Source organism: Periplaneta americana, chromosome 12, assembly GCF_040183065.1.
Source record: "Periplaneta americana isolate PAMFEO1 chromosome 12, P.americana_PAMFEO1_priV1, whole genome shotgun sequence".
NCBI lineage: Eukaryota > Metazoa > Arthropoda > Insecta > Blattodea > Blattidae > Periplaneta > Periplaneta americana.
Genome location: NC_091128.1, coordinates 158,556,933 through 158,583,264, shown reverse-complemented (window position 1 = coordinate 158,583,264; position 26,332 = coordinate 158,556,933). Strand labels below are relative to the sequence as shown.

The 26,332-nt window shown below is 34.9% G+C and overlaps 1 protein-coding gene across 3 annotated transcripts in view; it reads left to right on the top strand.

The window, feature by feature from the left end:
* The window catches only part of SPR (Sex peptide receptor), a 1,638,905-nt gene that overhangs the window by 1,114,730 nt on the left and 497,843 nt on the right, over positions 1 to 26,332 (top strand). For all 3 annotated transcript variants that reach the window (XR_011335343.1, XM_069842364.1, XM_069842363.1), the window contains one exon: positions 12,055 to 12,079. The gene's annotated coding sequence lies outside the window, so the exon portion shown is untranslated. The remainder of the gene's footprint in view (positions 1 to 12,054; positions 12,080 to 26,332) is intronic.

The window sequence follows — 26,332 nt, the reverse complement described above, 5'->3', positions numbered from 1 at the left end:
AAACTTCAGGGATGATGGCGAAGGGAACATGTATCAATTTGAGATAAGGAATCCTGGTCCGGAAATGACTGAGTCGAAAGTTACAAGCAAAAATAGTTTTGTAGAAATGAAGTAATTTTATTCCACTGTACACCTTATTTATAACAGAGATTGAGGGTTTTTGAGAATAAGGTTCTTAGGAAAATATTTGGGGCTAAGAGGGATGAAGTTACAGGAGAATGGAGAAAGTTACACAACACAGAGCTGCACGCATTGTGTTCTTCACCTGACATAATTAGGAACATTAAATCGAGACGTTTGAGATGGGCAGGACATGTAGCACGTATGGGCGAATCCAGAAATGCATATAGAGTGTTAGTTGGGAGGTCGGAGGGCAAAAGACCTTTGGGGAGGCCGAGACGTAGGTGGGAAGATAATATTAAAATGGATTTGAGGGAGGTGGGATATGATGGTAGAGACTGGATTAGTCTTGCTCAGGATAGGGATCAATGGCGGGCTTATGTGAGGGCGGCAATGAACCTCCGGGTTCCTTAAAAGCCAGTGAGTAAGTACGTACACCTTATATATATATATATATATATATATATATATATATATATATATATGTATTTATCTGTACATCTTACACATACTGTATTCATCTGACGTTGTTTACGTTGTCTACTTATAGTATTCCATTCAGTGCGCTGTCTGAGGGATGGGGACAGGAAACTACACTAAAGCAATGCAGATAGCGTAATGTGTAACGGACATGGTCGGTGCTGATATGCACGTCTGTAGACAGCAGTGTATGTGTACAAGTTGCAGTGCCCAGTCGATCAGTCCTAGTGAAATGGAGGAGTACACGAGAGCGGAATAAGCAGACATGATTTTCGAATACGGATGAGCCAATGGGAACAGTAGACAAGCTCAGAGATTGTATCCGGCTAAGTACCCACGTAGGAGACATCCGACCCATACCATCTTTCCACGGCTGTTCCAGAAGTTAAGGGAAGGAGGGCACGTGGTGCCAAATTACAATTCCATTTCCACACAACTATTTTTGCTCATAACTTTCGACTCGGTCATTTCCGGACCATGGTTCCTTATCTCAAATTGATACATGTGCCCTTCCCCATCATCCCTGAAAGTTTGTAATACCACCTCGGAAACACCCTGTATAGTTAAAGTTTAGTTTTGTTTGAATTTTCTTTACGTAAATGCTAAAAAAATATTTAAGTGTCACGAACCTTGAAAAATAGTGAAAATGTTCATTTTTGTTTTATAGCTTATATAATATGAAATTCCACCGGTATATGAAACATAATATACACTATCCAACTCTAAGCAACTCGGTTTTGGTATCTATCCGCAATATGTAGCTGAAATCTACTAAACATTTCATAGTTGCTTTGAAAAATAGTGGAAGGTTTTATTTTTGTTTTAATTTAATTATATTCTCTGAAATTTCCTGTTTTCAACAGTATAACAAAAATATATATTACCCATCTCTAAAGAAGTAATTTTTTGTAACAGTCCGTAATATGGAGCTGAAATCTACTAAAAATTTCGAGATCACTTTGAAAAATAGTGAATATTTTCATTTTTGGTTTCGTACTGCATTATACCTATTCTCTGAAATTTCCTTTTCCAACAATATAATATGATACAAATACACTGCTCACCTCTAAAGAGCTAAGTTTATGTAACTATCCGTAATATGGAGCTGAAATCTACTAAAAAATTTCAAGATCACTTTGAAAAATTAGTGAAAATTTTCATGTTTGGTTTTTTACTGCATTATATTCTCTGAAATTTCCTTTTCAAACAATATAATATGATACATATACACTGCTCACCTCTAAAGAGCTAAGTTTTTGTAACTATCCGTAATATGGAGCTGAAATCTACTAAAAAATTTCAAGATCACTTTGAAAAATAGTGAAAATTTTCATTTTTGGTTTTTAACTATATTATAGGCTATTCTCTGAAATTTCAAAATGTAATCCAAAACGCATATTTTACTTCTCTTAGTGTGTGCAAAGCAAACAAAAAGCCTAATCTAACATAACCTAACCTGTCAGAGATTTGTGTATGCAAGGTATACCAAAACCCTAAACTAACCTAACCTAATCTGTCACAGATTCCCGCACTGGAGAACTTAGAAAAATTCAAGTTGGACGTTTCAGTGTCGCGTGCTATAGAAAAGCCGATAATAGTTGTGTTATGTTTTGAATTTGCTTTTCATATTTCAATAACATTATTTAAGTTACTTTACCGAAATTAATTGACACGTTTAATATCAGTTCAATTCAAATCCGCCACTGACATATGACAATATAAAAGCAGCCAGAGTAAATCAGTGTTTACCCCCTTGTGGTAAAAGTGTATAGGGTTGGGGTACTCTAGAAACTTCCCTTCGCTTTAAATTTACTTTCCTAACAATGCCTTAAAATTCAGATTCCGTAGTTATTCTTGTTTATAAACCTATCCGCCACTGATGATGCTTTTGTAATTTTTATTCCTATACTTTGTTTCCTAAATCATATATAAATATCCGTTTTTTTAATAAAAAACATGCAACCTCTTTGGTACGGGTCACGGAAAAACATTTGAATCTCTCTTTCTTTTCTCCGAAAAATTGGTGATCTAGGAATGTGCCCTATTGCTCGAAGAAGAGAAGTTTTAAATAAGTTCTTCACCGGAATTAATAATTATCTAGCTGAACTGTGTAGTGCTCGCGAGGCTTAATTACGTTGTAATAACACACATCTACAAACGCTCGTGGCTTGTAACAGCCAGGGGACACGCACTGCATTTCAGTATGATTGACGCTGTGAGGGAAGCAATAACATACAATTCTGCAATCTTGGAAAATAACGGGTCTCTAGCAATTGTGAAACATGAACCTGTTTCCATGGAAATAATAAAAAAAAGACGATAGCCCCGTACATTACTATGGATTTGTAATTTAACAAATTGAATGGGTTTTATACATAGGCAAGTCAAATTATAACCGTACCAAGAAAAAAATATACAGGATGTTTCAAAAATAGGGGCATAATTTCAGGTATGTATTTCCCACATGTAGACAATCAAAATAGTCCATTACAGCATGTGTCCGGAAATGCTTCATTTCCGAGTTATGGCCTTCACAACATTGAAATTCACCGGAACGTTTTTCTTTCCGCAGGTCGTTGTCATTACAGAAGATGTTCAAAATGTCCACCCCCTGCTTGAATACAGACCTCACATCGATGTCTCATTGACCTGCGAACACGATCCCAAACTCCAGGAGTATTGCGTATGTCCTCAGAACATGCCACAGTTCGATTCCGAAGGGATTCCAAATCAGGCACCGGAGACGAATAAACCAATGATTTTAAATGGCCGGCCCCACAAGTAGAAATCGATAGGGTTTAGATCAGGTGAGCGTGGAGGCCAAGCAATTGGGCCACTTCTACCTATCCATCGATCAGGAAACCTTCGATCCAAGTACCGGTGAGCCGTACGACTGAAGTGTGCAGGAGCGCCATCATGCAAGAAGTGAATGTGTTGACGTTTGATCAGTGGAGTGTCTTCTAAAACATGAGGTATGGTGTTTTCCAGGAAGTTTGTGTACGCCTGCCCCGTAAGTCTATTTACAAGTACATGGGGTCCAACTAATCGATCACCAATGATACCGGCCCACATGTTGAGGGAGAACCGCACCTGGTGATGAGATGGAACAGTTGCACGTGGGTTTTCATACGCCCATACATGCTGATTGTGGAAATTTGTTATGCCATCTCGTGTGAACTGTGCTTCATGTGTAAATAATACTAAGGCAGGAAAGTTCGGATTTACACCACACTGCTGCAAGAACCACTGACAGAATCTAACTCGTGCAGAGTAATCTGCTGGTGACAGGGCCTGTACACATTGCAAATGATAAGGATACAATTGATACTCTTTCAACAGTCTCCAGACAGTCGTATGAGGAACATTGACTTGCAACGCTACCCTTCGTGTGCTGATAGAAGGAGTCATGTTCACAGCCTCCAGAATCTCCTCCTGTACTTCTGGAGTTGTAGATCTTGGTCGTCCCCTTCCCAAACCAGGAGAGTTAAATTTTCCATACTCGCACAGACGGTAATGGAGACGTACAAGTGTCTTCCGATCTGGACATTGTCGCTGTGGGTACCTCTCCTGGTACAAACGACGAGCCAGCGCAGCATTGCCGTCCGCCTTACCGTACATGAAGTGTATCTCTGCCAGCTCTTGATTTGAATACATGTCGCACAGTCTAACGCCTACACAACACTGAATGTAACCTTCGCCTCGGAATGAACTGTCAGAGTGCCCTCTTAATGTCTCCTTTGACGGCAACGACCTGCGGAAAGAAAAACGTTCCGATGAATTTCAATGTTGTGAAGGCCATAACTCGGAAATAAAGCATTTCCGGACACATGTTGTAATGAACTATTTTGATTGTCTACATATGGGAAATACATACCTGAAATTATGCTCCGTATTTTTGAAACATCCTGTATATAGCCTAACTCTGAAAGTTTCTTAATATTTATACAGCGAGTCTCTAAATTAAATTGACACTTTAGGATGGGAAAGATAACCTTTTTAAACATACTTTTAGTTAAGGAACAAATGGACCACGACGTTGCGTTTCAGTGCAACAAGGTTTTATGCCGTTAATTGGGTGATCTTACAGGAAGAAATTAAGGTAATCTGTTATTTGAAAATTAATTAATGAATAATGAACAAATCACTAATGTTTCAGATATTAATTTGACCTGAAAAATACAAAAAAAAAAATACAAACAAACTAAAAATTAAAAAGAAAGACACTTAGGTCTAACCTCAGTGTTAATTTTATTAGCAGTCTGAACCCTAAAGTTTGTTGATCTGATTTAGAGACACCATGTATATTAATGGATGTCACTTGATTAGATAAAAGGAATTGTTTTCGTTGGAGCTGGGAAAGGAACGAAGTGGAAAGAAAGTAAACAGGGCAAGGAGACAGCAATAAAGAAATGAAGTATGGAAGGAAGGAAGATACAAAGTACGTAGAAAATGGCGAATAAGGAAAACGTACAACGATGAAAAAGGTAAAGGGAAAGATGCAAGGAAGAAAAAGAACTAGGAAAAGGAGAATGGAGGAATATAGGAAGATAAAGTAATAAAAAAGAAAAGGAAACAGATTAGAAGAAAGAGACGGAACAAAAAGAAAACAAAACTAGGAAGAGAGGAAGGAAAACAAACAAAATGAAAAAAAGGAGGGCGAAGAGAAAAAGGGCAAAGAAAGAAACAAAAAGACAGAGAAAAGAAAGAAACAAAAGAAGCAAGATGGGAGAGAAAAGAAACAAAAGAAGGAAGAAGGAAGAGAAAAGAAACAAAAGAAGAAAGAGAAAAGAAAGAAACAAAAGAAGGAAGAGGGAAGAGAAAAGAAACAAATGAAGGAGGAAGGAAGAGAAAAGAAAGAAACAAAAGAAGGAAGAAGGTAGAGAAAGAAAGTAACAAAAGAAGGAAGAGAAAAGAAAGAAACAAAAGAAGCAAGATGGGAGGGAAAAGAAAGAAACAAAAGAAGCAAGATGGAAGAGAAAAGAAAGAAACAAAAGAAGGAAGAGAAAAGAAAGAAACAAAAGAAGGAAGAAGGAAGAGAAAAGAAAGAAACAAAAGAAGGAAGAGAAAAGAAAGAAACAAAAGAAGGAAGAGAAAAGAAAGAAACAAAAGAAGGAAGAAGGAAGAGAAAAGAAAGAAACAAAAGAAGGAAGAAGGAAGAGAAAATAAAGAACAAAAGAAGGAAAAGGGACAGAAAAGAAATAAACAAAAGAAGGAAGAAATGAGAAAAAATAATAGAAGGAATAAATGGGAGGAAAGAAAGAAACAATAAAAATAGGAGAGAAAAGAAAGAAACACAAAATGAAACCAGAAGTAAGAAAAGAAGGAAAGAAAAAAAACAAAAGGAGGAACGGAGGTAGAAAATGCAGGGGAAGGGAAACAAAACAAGAAAATGGATGAGAAAAGAAACAACAGCATGCTGATAGATTCAAGAAAATTAGAGACAAGATAAAAGAAGGAAGAAAAAGAATAAAGATAAAATAAAAAGATTTTAGAGAGCAAAGCTAGGAAATGAAATGAGTGAAAGAATGAAATGAAATTATGTATTAATTGTGAGAGCAAACACGGTATTAATAGCAGCTATTGTAGTGCCAGACGGAGTGACAGACATCTTGATATAATCGAGTAGAAGGCAGCGCGTCCCGCGGGCACTACAGCGCCGTGGATTGCTCTCTCGTAGAAAAGACATTACTCTGGGCCTCGGGCAAGCTTTTCTTTTGTTTTGCTTCAGTCTTTTATTTTTCCGTCGACTCGGACACAGGGTTCATTCTCCGAAGCACAAACGGTAACCAGGGCAACCCCAGACCATAGTGATATTACAAAACAAATGACAAGATTGTTTGGTATCAGGAATGTGAGCAGATATTAATTTCATATAGCAATCAAAACAATTGGTGGGGAATATGGCCAGTGGGATATATTGTATGTTGTATAAACTGTAAACCAACGGGATAAGTTAGTCTTTTTTTTTTTTTTTTTAATTCTTGAGACTTTCTTTTCTTTTATAGGATGATACACAAAGAAGGATTGAAGTTAAAAAGTTAAATGTAATTATGTGGTAATATAACCAACATAAAAATATTTTGTACGAGATCGTGCGTATTTGCTTGCTTTCCGCACAAAACCAATCCGCGGTAAGTCTAAAATTCCACAATCAGTATTCCCAACCTAACACACATAACAATTTCCCTCTTCTTACCGCTTAAGTGACATATTGATTTTACTGCTTTAGGCTTTTAACATATTATTTTTAGAGACGTTCAATATACTAATAATTATAAATTGTAAACTTACCACTGCAATTTCACCTAAATTGTACTGTTAATTATTGTTTTTAAATATTTGCAAAAATTAAGTAAACTCTAAATCATTACATAACCTTACCGTTTGTTTTAAGTTCGCATTTATAGACTGGGGGAAAAAAAAAAAAAGACAGACGTATATCGCGGCCTGCTGGAGTATAGTAAACACAGAAAAAAATTTTAAAGCAACAATGTTGAAGACAGATATTTTTGTTTTGCAAGTTTGCCGTCATTGAACAGAAACCAAGATGGAGATTTCATTGCAACTAATTAGAAATTCCTCTTTCAGGTATGTAATAAACGATCTTCGCACAAAATAATGTACGATACACGAGCGGTATGTTTTCTTTCAATTCTCGGAAATTAAGAAAGCTCAACTACGTTTAGCTTTTTCAAACTTTTCCTCGAATATGAAAACTTCAACATACCGCTCTTGTAACGCATATTACTATTAAAACTAACAAAATTTCTTTAGCAATAGATTTTGCTCTAAATGTAGCCAACAAAAAAAATGTACAGAACTTCCATAGAAACATCGAATACATTTTCGTTTTCAGCCCTAAATACATTTTCCAGCAATGATTTTCAAAATGACGAAACAATTTTGTAAGTAACAAACGTACAAAAGAGTTATCGATGACGTTTTAATATTGAGAACACCCTGAAGTTAAAAATAAATTTTTTGGGCATATTTTTTTTTTTTTTTTAGATTTGGTAGCTTTGATATGCCCTCTGTCGTTATACGAAAGGATTCAACCCAGTTCCAGTTGTAAATGTGTTAAAAATGAGATTTTTTTAAATGCCTGCATCTTTCAAGTATTAGAAACTTGACATTCAGTTCCACACAACTTTTTTAAAAGTTTGAATTCTGATTAATGCAGCAAATATTACCCAATCGTTTGCAAAATTTTACTCCTAAATTGTCGTGTTTATACCAGTGACTTCTAGTAAGAGTTTTAAGAAAAGTAAATAATATCAGATTTATGTGTTTTTAAATTAAAAATTTAAGTTAAAATTTAAAGTTGTCGAAATTGAAAATTAAATATCTATAATGCATCTTGGAATACAGCCCTTATAGTACCATTTATTGCAAAAAGAAATAGATTAGACTGTGAAAATAATAAGCTACTTAAAACTTGTTATAAATTTTAAGCCAGAATATTATCAAAGCCCCCATCAACAATAGCGAAAACTATATAACTTTCGGTTTAACGATTAGTGTTTACACGACCGTTGTAAGACTAACTTAGAAGTTAGAACTTAAAAAAAAAAAAAAGTTGACGAGCTGATATATGTGCAAGATAAACAAAAGAAATCTGACTTCCGTGTTTATGTTCATAGTACAGTATGATAGAAAAATATTTAAGAAAAATAAGAACCTAATAAAAAAATTGGGTTCCCATTAAAAAAAAAACAATATTACCTTTAAATAGCCTTCACAATCTCCACTAAATCACTAATATAATTATTTTTCTCCTTCAAATGAAGGAACGTTTATTCAAATTGTATTCTTTTCGACAATTAGCTGGAATGTTAAACATACTGTAAAATATATCGTTAACAACATTTAAAACTATCGTCCACACCTGTGGAGTAACGGTTAGCGCGTCTGGCCGCGAAACCGGGTGGCCCGGGTTCGATTCCCGGTCGGAGCAAGTTACCTGGTTCAGGTTTTTTCCGGGGTTTTCCCTCAACCCAACATTGGGTAACTTTCGGTGCTGGACATTATCACCTTCATCTCATTCAGACGCTAAATAACCTAAGCTGTTGATAAAGCGTCGTAAAATAACCTACTAAAATAAAAATAAAAAATTTAAAACTAGCTCAGTCGGAAGAGGCGCTTGCCTTCTGATTCGGAGCTGCGCTCGAACATGGGTTCAATTCCAGCTTGGGTAGGTTATCTGGTTGGATTTTTTCCGAGGTTTTCTGAAACGGTAAGGCAAATGTCAGGTAATCTATGGTCTCATCTACGCCAATTACTATCTGGCTATCACCAATTCTATCGACTCTATATAACCTAGTAGTTGATACAGCGTCGTTAAATAACCAACTAAAAGAAACACTTAAAACTCTTCAAGACTTTATAATACACAAACCTAAAAAATATCAGTATTTATGGCAAATTCAGATAAATTTAACAACAGTTAATTGCAGGCTGTTTTTAATTTTGAAACGAAATTTTCAATTTCAATACCCAGTTGACAGAAAGCGCAATATCTAGCGAGAAAAACACTTGAAATATTTTTATTATCGTTGGTGAGTGTGTTATAAAGTCTTGCCTCTAAATACCTCGACAGCGTTTTGTTTTATTTTGACGAGGTGGCTTTGCTCGTTGTTGCCAAGGCCTTCTGTACCTCTCCAGCAAAGCATGTCAATCTGGTAATTTACTTTATTACAATATTTGATTCTCGACTCGACGACGCAATAGCAGAGTTCTTTATTTTCAGAGCGGTCCGACTCGTGGTGATAACATGCAGATCAATTTCAGAGGCATACATATTCATTGTGCAAAAGCCCCAAGTGGAGGGAATATCTCGAGCATGTAACACTCAATTATCATACATTTTGACTGATGTCACCATCCGAGCTGAGGGTTTTAGCGACAGAAGCCGGTGGTGGTTATCGCCAATTTGATTATAATGAGTGACATAGCAGACTCATGTAAATGTATGTGGAGAGGTGTAATATAAAACTTATCACATTTCGGAACTCTGAGATATATTTGCCTTCAGGGGAATAATGTATTAAGGAAAGTTTGCCATTCGTTGCAATCCTATAGTTTACAAATGACTAACTCACGTGATAGGCGGAGTATTAACAATAGAAGACAAACAAAAGAACTAAGGACATATATATGATGTGGGTTCTGAAACAGTTCCATAAAAAATTATCTCTTATAAATTACTCGTAGATTTTATTTATCAAACCGTACGCAACGTCAATGTTGAATGTGGAGTTCCTCAAGGTTCCATTTTGGGACCACTCCTATTCTTGATTATGGTGAATGACTTTCCAGAAAATATTAGTTGTGAATCTGTATTATTTGCTGATGACACAACTTTTTATTCATCACATACTGATATAAAAACTTAAATTCAATAATGTAAAAATCATACAATACTACAGTAAATTGGTTTCGGTCTAGATTTAAATAAAGCTCAAAATATAATATTTTCATTGAAAAATACATCGAACCCCGAAGCTCGGTTACAGGTAAAATTGTTAGGACTTGAATTGGATTGTATTAATTTGTTAAGTAAAGGGACATCATTTTATTTTTACTAACATTTCTAATATTAGCCTAGTTATACCTTATGATTAACGGTTGAGAACCGGAAACACCGTTTGCTACCCCCTTCCAAGACTGGAGTTCGATGATACTGGCGTAAAATACAAACAGATCACTTTACAGGAATAGAAGGGAAGAAAAGTAGTTCATCCATTTACGTAAACTAGGAAATATCGCGATTTTGAGTTTGATAATTTTCATTAGGTTTTTCTTTAATCGAAATGCAGTACTTTATTAACAGTGAGTGTTTTTACTCACAAACTGAGCTATCCATTCGGACGTATTCATTATACAGTGTATATTATACTGTCTACAGCACATAGCGTACAATATAGAGAATGAAGTTAAATTGAAAAATAATCATAATATGGATATTTAAACACATTTTTGAAAATGGTGGCCATTCATTTCGATACAGGCTTCAGTTCTTTTGTGCATATTATCGCACTATAGACTACTGTACCTAATTACAATTACCAGTTTCGTCCTTCGTACTAGTAACTCATGTTGAAATAATTCTGTACCTACTCTATAAAAGAGTACCTTACCTTACGTACTGTAAATTCAGTCTTCACTTCTGCCCGATCCGAAAAGATAAAATTACTCAGACATGCTATCTACTGTCCATCCAAGTGGTTTTGTCGCAGGTTCGTAGAAAGGGGGGAAATCACGTGACAGTTAATTATTTAACGAGGCCCTTCTATTTAAGTTATTTTAAACAGCTGTATAATTTTACGTAGACGCCCAATTCCTAACAGAAATTAATGTTTTCAGAAAAGAGATAAGACAGCCCAGCCACTAGCCTTTACAAAGGGGCGAGCAGAAGCGGATGGGGGAAAGCGGGTTGCGGCGTAGTCAAACTGACGACAAAATATGATTCAATATTGAAAGCTCTTTCGTCACTGGAAAACGCGAACGTATTTCTGAAACGTACTATACTCGCTCAGTACTGTTTACTATGACCGTAAGGCGACTTTGACTGCATACGCGGCCTTGGTTCTGTGTGGAGGACGGTTGGAAGTTTACTAGCAGAGGGGGTGGGAGTGAAGTACATTCAAAAACTCAGGTACAATAAAAATTGAAGTAAAAATGAAATGATGTCCCTGTATATATTCCAATGTCTAATGAAAATTAATAAAAACCTTAGTATTTATCGCCCTAAAACGGAAGTTCATCACTATAATACAAGGTACAATTATTGTCTTTCAGAACCTAGAGTTAGATTAAGTAAGTACAAAAAATGGTTCAATTCTATTGCTATAACACTGTTTAATAAGTTACCACAAAAGGCACATGATGAAAGTTATATACAATTTAAATCTGTTTTGTATAACTGGTTAATCAACCATCCATTCTCTAGTAATACCACAGTCTAGTATATACAGTCACGAAGCTTGAGTTGTGAGGGTGCTAGGAACAATAGACTGTGCCGGTACTATTTCGCATTGTCTGTAACGAGACGATATTAGCGATCCTAGTGGTTAGCTACTATCTATGGATGCATATGTACTACGTATTAAGCTTCGTGGATGTATATATTGGACTGTGGTATTAGTGACTTTCTTGACTCCACTATTCTCATGGCAAGTAATGGGATCCATGTTACTAAATACTATCCCCCTGTCGATGAATCTACCGGTACAAGATAATCGCTAGTTGTACAGCGTTATGAAACAACTCCTTCAAACATGCCTTTGTAAGAAACTACTGTACTTTGTTGTCTGGAAACTTTTGCAGCTCAAATAGACAAGCTTGTCTTTGTACGCCTCATTTTCTGGGTGGAGCTCAGAAGTCAATTTTCTCGATCCAATTTGCACTGAACATATTTTAATGCAAGTTCACAAATGATGTCTCTTTGTGTTTCAGATAACGACCCCGGCACCGTTGCTAGGTAAGTTAACAATTCAATTATTTACTAGGAGCTGTGAAGGCCGAAACAGTTTTTCTTTTCTGATTTTTCTCTCGTTATTCTTGTATATTTTGTTGTTTTCTACTTCTGTTCTTCTTATATTTGTTGTTCTTCATTTCATCTCTTTATCTTTCTCTATTTATCTTCATTTACTTTTAGTATTTTGTCCCTCTACTCCTACTTCTCTGCTTTTATCCTTGTCTTTCTATCTCCATTCGTCCTTCTCATTCTACTTTTGTCATTGTACTGCTTTTGCCATTTTCCTTCTACTACTTCAGTTCTTCTAATTTTACTTTAGTAATTGTCTTTTTGCTTTTGGCATTATTTTTTACTTTTGTCTTTTAACTTCTACTTTCGTCCTTTCCTTCTAATTTTATCTTTTTCCTTCTACTTTTGTCATTTTGTGTCCACTTTTGCCATCCTTTTATTTTTGTCCCTGTGCTTTTACTTTTGTCCATGTTCTTTTACTTTTGTCCTTGTCCTTTTACTTTTGTTCTTGTCCTTTTACTTTTGTCCTTGTCCTTTTACTTTTACTTTTCTCCTTGTTCTTTTACTTTTGTCCTTGTCTTTTTACTTTCTGTACCTGTCCTTTTATATTTGTTCTTGTCCTTTGACTTTTGTCCTTGTCCTTTTGTCCCTTTCCCTTTACGTTTGTCCTTGTGTTTCTTTTGTCCTTTTCCTTCTACTTTTGTCCGTGTCCTTTTACTTTGTGTACCTTTCCTTTTATATTTGTTCTTGTCCTTTGACTTTTGTCCCTTTCCTTTTACGTTTGACCTTGTATTTCTTTTGTCCTTTTCCTTCTACGTTTGTCACTGTCCTTTTACTTTTGTCCTCGTCCTTTTACTTTCTGTATCTGTCCTTATCCTTTGACTTTTGTCCCTTTCCTTTTACGTTTGTCCTTGTCTTTATTTTGTCCTTTTCCTTCTACTTTTGTCACTGTACTTTTACTTTTGCCCTTCTCCTTTTATTTTTGTTCTTGTCCATTTACTTTTATTCTTTCCTTTTACGTTTGTCCTTGGCCTTTTTGTTCTTTTCTTCTACTTTTGTCCTTTCTTCTACTTTTTCTTCTAATTTTGCCCTTTTCCTTCTACTTTTGTCCTTTTCTTCTACTTTTTGTCCTTTTCTTCTACTTTTGTCCTTTTCCTTCTGTATTTGTTCCTTTCCTTCTACTTGTCCCTGTCCTACTTGTTTGTCCTTTTCTTCTAATTTTGTCCTTTTCCTTCTACTTTGCCCTTTTCTCTCTACGTTTGTCATTATCATTTTATTTTGCCTGTCCTTTTACTTGTCCCTGTTCTTTTACTCTTATCCGTGTTCTTTTACTTTGTCCTTGTTCTTTTATTTTTGTCCTTGCCCTTTTACTTTCGCCTTGTCTTACTTTTGTCCTTTTCCTTCTACATTAATCTTTTTTTTACTACTGTTGTCCTGGTCCTACTACTGCCAGCCCTACGTTTCTCCTTGTCTTACTTTTGTTCTTGTTCTAATACTTTTATGATTGTCCTTTTTCTTTCGCTGCTATCGATATATTTTTTCTTTGTTTTTCTCACATATTTTCCATTCTTTCTGGTCCTTATTCCATTTCCATTCTCGTTCTTGTTCTTTATTTGTTGTAATCATTATTTTAAAGGTTATTTATTTTCGTATAATTCGGCACTTCATTTATATTAGTTCTTGTTAAATCAATATGTAGTTTTACCACTCGATTTTCAGCTGTTTTGCCTTGAAACGTTATATTCCACATTGCGTATTCCACAAAGTTGTGTCTTTGAAGTTTACCCACCATATCTACACTCTCACGCAAGAAATCAGTTACACCGCGTAGTGGGGTCCAAGCTATATACGTTTTTGAATTCGTGTGTTTTATCTATGTTGTACCCTCAGCAAATTGCATCGCATTTGTTTCTGTATCGTATGTCATGTCGTATTAATGCGAAGCTTTATCGACACTATAATCTAACTCTGCTGTTTAACTGCTTTTCTTTTGTCCGCTGTTGCTAAGCAACGCAACATGCAAACCATACGTGTTTTGTTATCTCTTGAAAAGAGTAATGTGTTTACAACAATATTATATTTTAGAGATAAAATATGTTTTTGAACATAAAATATATTTTCAAACATGTATCTGTGCCGTGCAGATAGCATTATTGCGTATGTACATGGTGCAAGCGGTTTTCGTCCCACGTGTCAAGTGTATATTTCATTTCTAACAGAAGCGTGAATGTATGTTCAGGACTACAGAGTTTAAATGTGTGAAAACAAATGAACATATCGACAATGCAGAGTTGTACAGGGACATCATTTTATTTTTACTTCAATGTTTATTGTACCTGAGTTTTTGAATGTACTTCACTCCCACCCCTTCTACTAAGGAAGTTCCAACTCCACACAGAACCAAGACCGCAGATAGTAAGCAGTACTGAGTTACTGAGTATAGTACGTTCCAGAAATATGTTCGCGTTTTCCAGTGACGAAAGAGCTTTCAATATTGAATCATATTTTCGCACAGGTACTGTCCGTTTGCCTACGTCGCATCCCGATTTCCCCCACCTGCTTCTGCTGGCCCCTCTGTAAAAGCTGGCCTGTCTTAGCTCTTTTCTGAAAACATTAATTTCTCTTAGGAATTGGAAGTTTACGTAATATTATACAGCTGTTTAATTTAACTTAAATAAAAGGGCCTCGTTAAGTAATTAACTGTCACGTGATTTCCTCCCTTTCTACAATCCTGCAGCATAACCACTTGGACGGACAGTAGATAGCATGTCTGAGTAATTTTATATTTTCGGGTCGGGCAGAAGTGAAGATTGAATTTACAGTACGTAGAGTAGGTACAGAATTATTTCAACATGAGTTACTAGTACGAAAGACGAAACTGGCAATTGGAATTAGATGCAATAGTCTATAGTGCGATAATATGCACAAAAGAACTGAAGCCTGTATCGAAATGAACGGCCACCATTTTCAAAATTGTGTTTAAATATTCATATTATGATTATTTTTCAATTTAACTTCTTTGTCTATATTGTATGCTAATGTGCTGTAGACAGTATAATATACACTGCATAATGAATACGTTCGCATGGATAACTCACTTCGTGAGTAAAAACACTTATTCTTAATACAGTACTGTAATTTGATTAAAGAAAAACCTAATGAAAATTATCAAACTCAAAATCGCGATATTTCCTAGTTTACGTAAATGGATGAACTACTTTTCTTCCTTCCTATACCTAGTAGAGTGATTTGTGTTTTACGCCAGTATCATCGTACTCCAGTCTTGGAGGGGGGAGCAAGCGGTGTTTCCGGTTCTCTAAAGGTATAGACAGCTTAATATTAAAAATGTCAGTAAAAATAAAATGATGTCCCTGTATTTGTACAGTATCTGTCAATATTTCTAAGAATTTTTTTTGTAAAGCAGAAGCGAAGCGAGCATCAAGTCGGCCGTGTTGCATTTCAGAATAAAACAAAACACATACTACAGTAAACAATATTACACGAAGACCATGATCTGCAAGAATGCTGACATATTTAGAGCTCAAATTAAATTGGTTATTAAAATGTATATTATTTTATTTAATTGAATTATATTTCTATCATTACAAATAATTTATCAGCATATCAATAACAACCTCATAAAACTGCTTACAAAAACACTCCCAAAAATTATATACACTTATGAAAATAAATAAATAAATAAAAACGTAACTTACTAAAAATAATTGACAGGTTCGATTCTGTGATGTGTAATTTTCTGGGTACAGCTGTGTATTGGATATTAAAAACTACAAAACTTGAGGTGGTTTGATGACATTATTACGATTAGAAATGAAATATTATTGTAGTTAATGCCATGATGTGACTATTTTTCATTAATTATACATATTAATGCTATATTGATGATATGAAAGTGAAACGTTTTTGAGTTATATAAGTAGATGTAGGGAACTGAAATTAGATTTTGATTTCTATATTTTACTGAGTGGCGGCTATATAGTATATACAGGGTGTTAAAAAAATACGGGGCATAATTTCAGGTATGTATTTCCCACATGTAGACAATCAAAATAGTTCATTACAACATGTGTCCGGAAATGCTTTATTTCCGAGTTATGGCCTTCACAACATTGAAATTCACCGGAACCATACCTCATGTTTTAGAAGACACTCCACTGATCAATCGTCAACACATTCACTTCTTACATGATGGCGCTTCTGCACACCTCAGTCGTACGGCTCGCCGGTACTTGGATCGAAGGTTTCCTGATCGATGGATAGGTAGAGGTGGCCCACTTGCTTGGCCTCCACGCTCACCTGATCTGAACTCTCTCGATTTGTACTTGTGGGGCCATTTAAAATTATTGGTTTATTCGTCTCCGGTGCCTGATTTGGAATCCCTTCGGAATCGAATTGTGGTATGTTCTGAGGACATACGCAATACTCCTGGAGTTTGGGATCGTGTTCGCAGGTCAATGAGACATCGATGTGAGGTCTGTATTCAAGCAGGAGGTGGACATTTTGAACATCTACTGTAATGACAACGTCCTGCGGAAAGAAAAACGTTCCGGTGAATTTCAATGTTGTGAAGGCCATAACTCGGAAATGAAGCATTTCCGGACACATGTTGTAATGAACTATTTTGATTGTCTACATGTGGGAAATACATACCTGAAATTATGCCCCGTATTTTTTAACACTCTGTATAGTATATGTTACTGAAAGTTATAAAACTTACGTAAGATAATAATATTATTAAAATTAAAATATTTTTATAGTTATTAATCAAGTGGGGTTGGGTCTTTTTCATATATTTAATGGCGGTGTGGTGTAGATATTTATATGCGTGGTTCTCTTCAGTATTGGCTCGAGAGAGAGAGAGAGAGTATCTTTCATAGTTATGGAAGAAAATAACTTTCCGAATATCTGGTATTCTTAATTGAAAATAAATCTGAAAAATGTTTATTTGAATGTCTAATGAACTTAGCTTGCAGCATTTGCTGCACAAGCCACTAGTATAATATATTGCGCTAATGTGAAGTTTTGCTAAAAGTTTTCAACGTAATAAAAGTGTATATTTTTAAGTTCGTATCTGTGTATGGGGTTATCTTTTATTTATTTTACAAATAATTATTATGGTTACAATAACTGGTAACTTGTAATTGTTACTTTTTTCAACGGAGGTCCGAGTACAGTATTGCATAGGGGCCCATAAATTCTGTCGGCGGCCCTGCCTATTGATATTGTCACAGACGCACAACAGTACTGTTGTTGCCACAAATACTAGGCCCTATTTTACAAAACTATAATATAATACAGTCTAATCCGTTTCGGAAGACATAAAATAAAATTACTGTAAAATTTATATTGAAGATGCTGTAGAATTCATTTCAGTTCCAATGTGATACTGAAGCACGAGAGTTTTGTATCATCATTGTTACCGCATAAGAAACAAAAGAAGTTACTCAGCAACGAGCGAATAAACAAAATACTTCTGGAATAGATGGATATTTTCTGACGAAGTAACCTTCCATGTCAGTGGACGAGTGAATACCCATAATGCAATCATATGGAGAAACGTTCGTGATTATCTGGACACATTTATGGTCCTGTATGTTGCGATCCTTACAGATTAGAACATATTAAGACACTGGAAAAGATTAAAAAACGGGCTGTCAAGTGTTGTCGTAATAATTCACCATTAAAATGGGACACACTCACGGACCGGAGAACGCGAATTCGATTATGCGCAATGTTCAAAACGTACAGAGGTGAGCCTGCCTGGAGAGAAATAAAAAATAGGTTGCAGCCGCCAAATCACTCTTCAAGGAACGACCACTCATATAAATTGAGGGAAAGAAGACAGAGGACGGACACTGGAAAGTTTTCTTTTCTCAATCGTACTATCAGGGATGGAATGCTTTACCTGCAGACTTACTAAAGGCTTCACAACCAAAAATGTATTTAAAAATAGGCTTAAAGACTTTACTAATAGACGGTAGTATATTATACACACTACTTAAAGGGTGTAATTGATATCTTGTTATTTGAAGTGTTCTATCAGTGAGGAAGTGTGTTGTGTCAGTGAAGTGTGTAGCGTCAGTGAAGTGGCTGTGCAACGTATTTGAACAGTGAAATGGTTAGAAGTGTTAGTGAAATCAGGTAGAGTCATTGCAGTGAGTGAGTTGTCAGCGAAATGAGTTTAGTGCTGAAGGTACTTGTGTAGGATGAACCTGTCACACTCGTGGGTCTTAGTTCGAACTTAGGGTTAAGATACAAATTAGATTTACTTTAAATGTTATTTTAAGTGACCGTGCTTCATTTAATTTAGGATGCTCCTTGTTATTATTATTATTATTATTATTTTATTATTATTATTATTATTATTATTATTATTATTATTATTATTATTATTATTATTATCATTAATTATTATTGTTTTTATTAGTTGTGTTTACTATTAATTGTCATTACTGAGTGTAATTAGTTCCCACTGCCACCGGGTATATACCCATTTGCAGTGTAAATACATACATACATACATACATACATACATACATACATACATACATACATACATACATACATACATACATACATACATACATACGGTAACTGGTGTGGTCGAGGAGGGCCAATTATGTGGCCTCCAAATTCCCCAGACCTGACATTATCCGATTTCTTTCTCTGGGGTTTCGTGAAGAACGATGTGTGTGAACAGCGAACCAGGGATATTCATGATCTCAGAGCAAAGATTTTCTCAGCTTTTGACAACTTACCCCTGAGATGTTACCACACATGGGGGGGGGGGGAATTAGCCTCAAGATATGAGCTGTGTCGTGTTCGCAATGGTGGGCACGTTCAGTTCAATTTGGACAAAACTCCCATTTTTGTAGAATGCATGTACAAATTATTTAACATTAAATACCAACAGTTCTCATTTTATCACGTTCATATTTTATACCTTCCCAAAAGGATCACCCTGTGTATTAAAAATTATAAATGAAAGTTATTGTAAAGCACGGACGTCTTTGACGTCTTGTCAACCCAGTTGAGGTACTGTATGTAGATATAAAAGGGAGTAATTGATCTGGATCTACTACAGTTCCTACATAGCTCAGTTGGCGCGTTCAGCCAAAGGTCCCGGGCCTCGGAACAATTTTTCCCATAAACACTAAAGTGATATTATTATGAGAAATGAATAGATGTAAAATTCTAAATGTCATTTTTATAAATTTTCAAGTTATATATTAGTGTTGAAATAAAATCTTAACTTCCATAGGATTTTCTTATCATTATCCTGATTCTGAAATGTGTGTTTAAAGAATGGAGACTTGTATCTTTGTTTGTTTCAAAAACGGACGAAATTCAATCTTGGTATCAAAAGTGGACAATGTAATTTTTAAGCGTGTTTTAAAGTATTTTAAACTAATAATTTTAAGTGGAAATTTGAATTATTTTATTAATACAGTTAACAATAGACACAAATTGTTATACCTTATACTAGAAGTTCCGGAAAAATAACTAAGGAAGAGACTAGTGAGGTGCTTTCTATGGAGTGTGGCATTGTATGGAACAGAAACATGGACATTACGACGAAGTGAAGAGAAGTGAATAGAAGCATTTAAAATGTGAATTTGCAGAAGAATGGAACGTGTAAAGTGGACAGACAGAATAAGAAATGAAGCTGTGCTGGAAAGAGTGGGTGAAGAAAGAATGATACTGAAACTGATCAGAAAGAGGAAAAGGAATTGACTGAGAAGAAACTGCCTTCTGAAGGATGCACTGGAAGGAATGGTGAACGGGAGAAGAGTTCAGGGTATAAGAAGATATCAGATGATGGATGACATTAAGATATATAGATCATATGAAACGACAAAGAGGAAGGCAGAAAATAGGAAAGACTGGAGAAAGCTGGCTTTGCAGTGAAAGACCTGCCCTTGGGCAAAACACGAAATGAATGAATACTAGAAGTTAACATAATGAAACAAAAATAGGCTTCATTAACAGATAATAAAAATGACTTGTCCATCTTTGATACCAAGCTCTTCAAATACTAAAACATTTTTATACAGGGTGATTCACGAGGATTTACCGTCCCTTGCGGAGCTTATTTCCGAAGACATTCTGAGCGAAAAATGTAAAATAAACATTTGTCCTGATCTCAATATTTTCAGAATTACACTAATTTGAAGTTGTTTGTAAAATACCACTATTCTTTAGTTTGAAAAGTAAAAGAATGTTACAGATAAAGAATGAACTATTCATTAGTATCATTTCTTTAATTAGCGAGTATTCTGGAGCTAAAAATATGTAGTGAATTCCATAATTGCTTCGTACAGAATTTTTTTTTTTTTTCGGTTTTTAACTACAAAATTACAGTACATTTTATTAAGCATTTATTACAACAATTGTTTACAAATCACGTCACTCTTGTAAATTCTTTTTTTTTTTAAGTTAATACTAGAATGTATTTTCCTGTTTGTGATTATGTATTCAATCTCTATTTTTTTATTACATATATTTTTATTATTGTTATTTTAAAGTTAATATTGATTGTGTATACGTATTCAATCTCTCTTTTTTACTTAATTATGTTTATTATTATTTTTAAGTTCATATTTGTATACCGGTATGTATTTTTCTGTATGTGATTTGTTTCTGGTTGAGTGGAAGAGAAGGCCTGATGGCCTTAACTCTGCCAGGGAAAATAAAACTATTATTATTATTATTATTATTATTATTATTATTATTATTATTATTATTATTAGGATGCTTAATTAAACTGTAAAAAATCAAGTTCCTAGAGTTGTATTATTTGTAACACTTTTTGTGATAAGTGCATAAGAATGATATAATTTTTAGCTAAAAATTTAAAAATAAAATCTGTGCAAAACAATTAAGGACAGATTTTTAGCTTCAGCCATCCAGTTAAAGAAGTGACAATTCTGAATAGTTCATTCTCTATTTGTAATATTTTTTTTACCCTTAAAACTAAAGAAAAACAGGTATTTTACTAACAACTTCAAATTAGTGTAATTATTCTGAAAATATTGAGATTAGGATAAATCTTTATATAGCATTTTCTGGTCTGAATGTCTTCGCAAATAAGCTCCGTAAGTAACTTTAAATCCTCGTGAAACACTCCGCATATATATATATATATATATATATATATATATATATTCAAAGTTTATTTACGTTTATATTTATAAATTCAAAACAAATTTACGTTAGTAAAGTTTTTTTTTGTTTTATTTTGTAAATCTCCCCTTGAGAAGATTAACTCCATATGTAGATGAAATTATTGGGGATCATCAATGTGGTTTTAGGCGTAATAGATCAACTATTGACCAGATATTTTGTATTCGACAGATAATGGAGAAAAAATGGGAGTATAAGGGTACAGTGCATCAGTTATTCATAGATTTCAAAAAGGCATATGACTGGTTAAGAGAGAAGTTTTATATGATATTCTTATTGAATTTGGTATTCCCAAGAAACTAGTTCGATTAATTAAAATGTGTCTCAGTGAAATGTACAGCAGAGTTCGTATAGATCAGTTTCTGTCAGATGCGTTTCCAATTTACTTTGGGCTAAAGCAAGGAGATGCACTATCACCTTTACTTTTTAACTTTGTTCTAGAGTATGCCATTAGGAAAGTTCAGGATAACAGAGAGGGTTTGGAATTGAACGGGTTACATCAGCTGCTTGTCTATGCGGATGACGTGAATATGTTAGGAGAAAATCCACAAACGATTAGGGAAAACATGGGAATTTTACTGGAAGCAAGTAAAGAGATAGGTTTGGAAGTAAATCCCGAAAAGACAAAGTATATGATTATGTCTCGTGACCAGAATATTGTACGAAATGGAAATATAAAAATTGGAAATTTATCTTTTGAAGAGGTGGAAAAATTCAAATATCTTGGAGCAACAGTAACAAATATAAATGATACTCGGGAGGAAATTAAACACAGAATAAATATGGGAAATGCCTGTTATTATTCGGTTGAGAAACTTTTATCATCCAGTCTGCTGTCGAAAAATCTGAAAGTTAGAATTTATAAAACAGTTATATTACCGGTTGTTCTGTATGGTTGTGAAACTTGGACTCTCAGTTTGAGAGAGGAACAGAGACTACGGGTGTTTGAGAATAAGATTCTTAGGAAAATATTTGGAGCTAAGAGGGATGAAGTTACAGGAGAATGGAGAAAGTTACACAACACAGAACTGCACACATTGTATTCTTCACCTGACATAATTAGGAACATTAAATCCAGACGCTTGAGATGGGCAGGGCATGTAGCACGTATGGGCGAATCCAGAAATGCATATAAAGTGTTAGTTGGGAGACCGGAGGGAAAAAGACCTTTAGGGAGGCCGAGACGTAGATGGAAGATAATATTAAATTGGATTTGAGGGAGGTGGGATATGATGATATATAATGGATTAATTTTGCTCAGGATAGGGACCAATGGCGGGCTTATGTGAGGGCTGCAATGAACCTCCGGGTTTATTAAAAGCAAGTAAGTAAGTAAGTAAGTAAATAATCTCCCCACCCTCACCCCTTTACACGACCCCCACTTTGGGAATCACTGTGATACGCTATTACTGCTGGTACTCGAACACTGGCCCTACAGCTGTTTCTACTCCACGTTCGCCTTGTGGAGCAACTTGTGGTGTAGCGACCTGCCCCACTCAAACCTGTTCCAGCGAGCCGCTGTTATTATTTCATGAACCCGAAACATCTCTGTTACAAGTTAGAAGGAAATGGGCGTCAGAATGGCATTCCAAGTGCCTAACCTGCGTGCTTTATCTGGCGTGTTCATGACCTCCAGTAGAGCGCATCTAGAAGTGAGAGGTGTTTGGTGGCCTAGAAAATTACTATTTTCGGCAATACAGATTTACCTAGGGTCCACACAGCCTAGAACCCACCCCCTAGTAACCTTAATTTACGCAAAGGAATAGGGGTGAATTCATTTTCACTCGTAATTTTCAACACAGGGGCAGGTCTTTCACTGCAAACCCAGCATCCTCCAATCTTTCCTATTTTCTACCTTCCTCTTTGTCTCCGCATATGATCCATATATCTTAATGTTGTCTATCATCTGATATATTTTTCTACCCCGAACTCTTCTCCCTTTCACCATTCCTTCAGTAGACAGTTTCTTCTCAGTCAGTGACCCAGCCAATTCCTTTTTCTCTTCCTGATCAGTTTCAGCATCATTCTTTCGTCACCCACTCTTTCCAACACAGCTTCATTTCTTATTCTGTCTGTCTATTTCACACGTTCCATTCTTCTGCATATCCACATTTCAAATGCTTCTATTCACTTCGTCGTAATGTCCATAAAATGCACACTTCACACAAAGCACTTCACTAGTCTCTTCTTTAGATCTTTCTTCAGAGGTCCGGAGAAGATGCTCCTTTTTATATTAAAAGCTTCCTTTGCCATTGCTATCCTCCTTTTGACTTCCTGGCAGCAGATCATGTTACTGCTTATAGTACACCTCAAGTATTTGAAGCTGTCCACTTGCTCTACTGCCTCATTTAGAATTCGCACGTTTACCTTCTTTGTTTTTCTTTCTATAACCATGGTCTTTGTGTTATTTCCATTTTGTCTTCATCCAGCTAGCATGTGCCTTAATATCGCCTCTTCTGCTAACAATGCCATATCAGCAAATCTTATGCACTTTATTCTTCTTCCTCCTACTAACACCACTCCCATGCGTTTTAAATACAATATCTCCAGACTTGGTGAATTAGTCAACGGTTTTTTTTTCTTTTAATCAGACATGAAAAAGAAGTAATATCTTTCCTTTCTCGTATCTCATAAAGTCTTTGACGTCAAGTGGAGTTTCTTCATTTCTTCAATATACCATGTGGTTTTCTGGATATAACACATATGGATTTAACATTATGTATAAAAGCAATTAAGAAATAACATAATCGGTGGGCCATACTTAGAAATTAGTAGGCTTTGACAATTTATAAAACAAGAGAACATCACATTTATGGTTGCTAAGTGAAAGTCTGATGTTCTCTCTTTTATGTATTGTCAAAGCCTTCTAAACATGGCCCACTGATTAAGTTATTTTTTCATTGTTTTTATACATAGGTTTCTTATGATAATGTTCATGTATATACAATTCGTGATTGTTAATTGTGAGCATGGTTGAGATTGTAAGGAAATTTTGGATTTGAAATAAATGTTTGATTTTTTTTTTAATTCAGTCTTCATACTTACTTACTTACTGGCTTTAAGAAACCCGGAGGTTCATTGCCGCCCTTACATAAGCCTGCCATTGGTCCCTATCCTGAGCAAGATTAATCCATTCTCTATCATCATATCCCACCTCTCTCAAATCCATTTTAATATTATCCTCCCATCTACGTCTCGGCCTTCCCAGAGATCTTTTTCCCTCCGGCCTCCCAACTAACACTCTATCAGTCTTTATACTCCCCGCATTTAAATTTAACAAGGCGTAGCCTTCTCGTTAACCACTTCATAATCGCTTCCTCATTCCATGAGGCCTAGTCTCCAGACAACAATGCAATTGATAGTCGAAACGATTCACACATCAATATGACGCCAATGAATTGTTTCAAATTGTCATGAATAATAATGTCATGGGGGGTAAGGAACTGGTCACCCTACTCCTTTATGTCCTGGCCTACTTGTCTCATAAGTGGTGCCTTGTTGGTATCAATTGTGAGGTTCCGACCTGTCTTTTGACAGTTGATTAAACAATAATAATGTTATTACAGGAAATTGGATTCATTTGGAAATTAATACCACATTTTAATACTTTACAATTATTATTGAAATATGTAACATTAATTATTTCTGCCTATATAGCACCCACATTTTATTAATAACCCACATTTGTACGAATAAAAATGTAAGCATCAAAATTTATTTTATTTATCTATCTGTCTATCTGTCTGTCTCTCTGTCTATCTATCTATCTATCTATCTATCTATCTATCTATCTATCTATCTATCTATCTATCTATCTATCTATCTATCTATCTATCTATCTATCTATCTATCTATCTATCTATCTATCTATCTATCTATCTATCTATCTATCTATCTATCTATCTATCTATCTATCTATCTATCTATCTATCTATCTATCTATCTATCTATCTATCTATCTACCTGTCTGTCTGTCTGTCTGTCTGTCTGTCTGTCTGTCTGTCTGTCTGTCTATCTATCTATCTATCTATCTATCTATCTATCTATCTATCTATCTATCTATCTATCTATCTATCTATCTATCTATCTATCTATCTATCTATCTATCTATCTATCTATCTATTCTGTCTGTCTATCTGTCCTATCTATCTATCTATCTATCTATCTATCTATCTATCTATCTATCTATCTATCTATCTATCTATCTATCTATCTATCTATCTATCTATCTATCTATCTATCTATCTATATCTATCTATCTATCTATCTATCTATCTATCTATCTATCTATCTATCTATCTATCTATCTATCTATCTATCTATCTATCTATCTATCTATCTATCTATCTATCTATCTATCTATCTATCTATCTATCTATCTATCTATCTATCTATCTATCTATCTATCTATCTATCTATCTATCTATCTATCTATCTATCTATCTATCTATCTGTCTATCTATCTGTCTATATATCTGTCTATCTATCTGTCTATCTATCTGTCTATCTATCTATCTATCTATCTATCTATCTATCTATTCTGTCTGTCTATCTGTCTATCTATCTGTCCTATCTATCTATATATCTATCTATCTATCTATCTATCTATCTATCTATCTATCTATCTATCTATCTATCTATCTATCTATCTATCTATCTATCTATCTATCTATCTATACGTCAGCTTTATTGTTTGAATTGCATATATATATATATATATATATATATATATATATATATATATATAGACGACACGACATGCTAGAAGACTGGGGGGTTTATTTCACGAAATGTGCAATGCACATAACCCCTAAAGATGTGAAACAAATGAAGATAGATTCGCTAAAACAATAAGTATAGGTTGCGCATACCATTTGATTAGTGTTGTAGCAGAAGCTTAACATAGGCCATGAATAAAGAAATGAAATGTTTCAACTATCGAATACATTACAGGTGTATCGACACAATTCCCATAAGGAGCAATGCTGTAATTTTTCTTGCAATGTTTTTCTAGAATAATAGACAGAAAATCGTTTCACGTGA